The sequence below is a fragment of the Hippopotamus amphibius genome, chromosome 9, assembly GCF_030028045.1.
Source record: "Hippopotamus amphibius kiboko isolate mHipAmp2 chromosome 9, mHipAmp2.hap2, whole genome shotgun sequence".
NCBI lineage: Eukaryota > Metazoa > Chordata > Mammalia > Artiodactyla > Hippopotamidae > Hippopotamus > Hippopotamus amphibius.
In genome coordinates this window covers 80,116,067-80,118,376 of record NC_080194.1, presented here as the reverse complement: position 1 = coordinate 80,118,376, position 2,310 = coordinate 80,116,067, and the positions used below count along the sequence as shown (strand labels likewise).

Here is a 2,310-nt window from a genome sequence, read left to right as displayed (position 1 = left end):
GATTGGGATAGCAGATGCTCTAGCCAAAATTAAAAAAAAAAAAAAAAAAGAACACAGAAGTACAAGACAAAGGCAAAAGAGACTTCTCCTATATCTTAGCAACATTTCGATGGAAATCAAATTTAAATGAAGTCCACTCTGCTTTTGAAGAGGCTTTGCTTCAGCTCCCAAATCTCAATTGCTTGACACAGTCTCCTATGAGAATACTCAGAAGGTGTCTTCTTAAACAACAAACCTATTTTTAGTGGTGGAGCCGCTCTTAGTAACTATGTCTGCATGGGACTGATAACCAATCACTATCTTTGGAAGAAGTCCTAACCTTTCTTTGTATACCCTCCCTATATGTGAAACAGCTTTTCTGTTTTCACATTCAGTAGTCTATATTGCTATTTTATGACCTTTAGCTCTAACATTAACAGCAGCTCCACATACATCATCACTGTAGTCATCAAAAGATTCTGCAGTAAGGCACAGCAGTGTCTCTAGCCAAAAGCGATCGAGGTCATTTTGTCTCTGCTGTTTGTTCAATGTAATTAGCCATCATTCTCCTCGTTTGTTTTTCTCATCTTCCCACATAGGCTCAATACCATCCTTAAAAAGTGAGTAATACACAAAAATAAACTCCAAATGGATTAAAGACCTAAATGTAAGGCCAGACACTATAAAACTGCTAGAGGAAAACATAGGAAGAACACTCTTCAACGTAAATCACAGCAACATCCTTTTTGATCCACCCCCTAGAATGATGGAAATAAAAACAAAAGTAAATAAGTGGGACCCAATGAAACTTCAAAACTTCTGCACAGGAGAGGAAACTATAAGCAAGACCAAAAGACAACCCTCAGAATGGGAGAAAATATTTGCAAATGAATCAACAGACAAAGGGTTAGTCTCCAAAATATATAAACAGTTCATCCAGCTCAATATCAAAAAAACAAACAACCCAATCAAAAAATGGGCAAAAGACCTAAATAAGCATTTCTCCAAAGAAGACATACGGATGGCCAAGAGGCACACGAAACGCTGCTCAACATCACTAATTATTAGAGAAGTGCAAATCAAAACTACAATGAGGTATCACTTCACACCAGTTAGAATGGGAATCATTAGAAAATCTACAAACAGTAAATGCTGCAGAGGGTGTGGAGAAAAGGGAACACTCTTGCACTGTTGGTGGGAATGTAAATTGATACAGCCACTATGAGAACAGTATGGAGGTTCCTGGAAAAACTAAAAATAGAGTTACCATATGACCCAGCAATCCCACTGCTGGACATATACCCAGAGAACACCATCATTCAAAAAGACACAGGCACTCCAGTGTTCATTGCAGCACTATTTACAATAGCCGGGACATGGAAGCAAGCTAAATGTCCATCAACAGACGAATGGATAAAGATGTGGTATGTATATACAATGGAATATTACTCAGCTGTAAAAAGCAATGAAACTGGGCCATTTGTGGAGACATGGATGGACCTAGAGACTGCCATACAGAGTGAAGTGAGTCAGAAAGAGAAAAACAAATATTGTAATTAACACATATATGTGGAATATAGGAAAATGGTACAAATCAACCAGTTTGCAAGGCAGAAATAGAGACACAGATGTAGAGAACAAACATATGGACACCAAGTGGGGAAAGCAGGGAGGGTTGTGGGGGAATGAATTGGGAGACTGGGATACCAAATTGTACACTCTAAATATACGCAGTTTATTGTCTGTTAACTGTATATCAATAAAAGTTCTTAAAAAATTTTTTTAATTTAAAAAAAAAGTGAGTAGTCACAGCCAGGCATTAAGTTACTAGACAACTGAATATGGTTGTACAGAGCCCAAAAGTCTTCAACAGTATCAAACTTAGAGATCAGCTGAAGGTTTGCTTGCCAAGTTTTGCTTTTATCATTTTTAAAAAACCAGAGTGCCCATCTGTTTTGTAAAGGGTGTTTAATATAGTGTTCTGGGTTAGCAACCTCCTGATTAGATTCTGTTTTCTCTTCTTCTGTAGGCGGGGGTTAGGAGTAGGGGTGGTTTCTGGTTCCACAGTCGCCATCTTAGATTGATCTGATCGCACCTGGCCCCGTATTTTTTTTAAATTTTTTTTTTATTTATTATTTTTTGGGGGTACACCAAGTTCAATCATCTGTTTTTATACACATATCCCCGTATTCCCTCCCTCCCTCGACTCTCCCCCCACCCTCCCTCGAGTCCCCCCCACCCTCCCCATCCCAGTCCTCTAAGGCATTTTCCATCCTCGAGTTGAACTCCCTTTGTTATACAACAACTTCCCACTGGCTATTTGTTTTACAG

The 2,310-nt window shown here is 38.8% G+C and overlaps 1 pseudogene; it reads right to left on the bottom strand.

Annotated features, from left to right (window-relative positions):
* Positions 1–222: 222 nt before the first annotated feature.
* On the bottom strand, positions 223–2,068 carry LOC130861699 (eukaryotic translation initiation factor 4E-like; annotated as a pseudogene).
* Between the last annotated feature and the right edge of the window lie 242 nt (positions 2,069–2,310).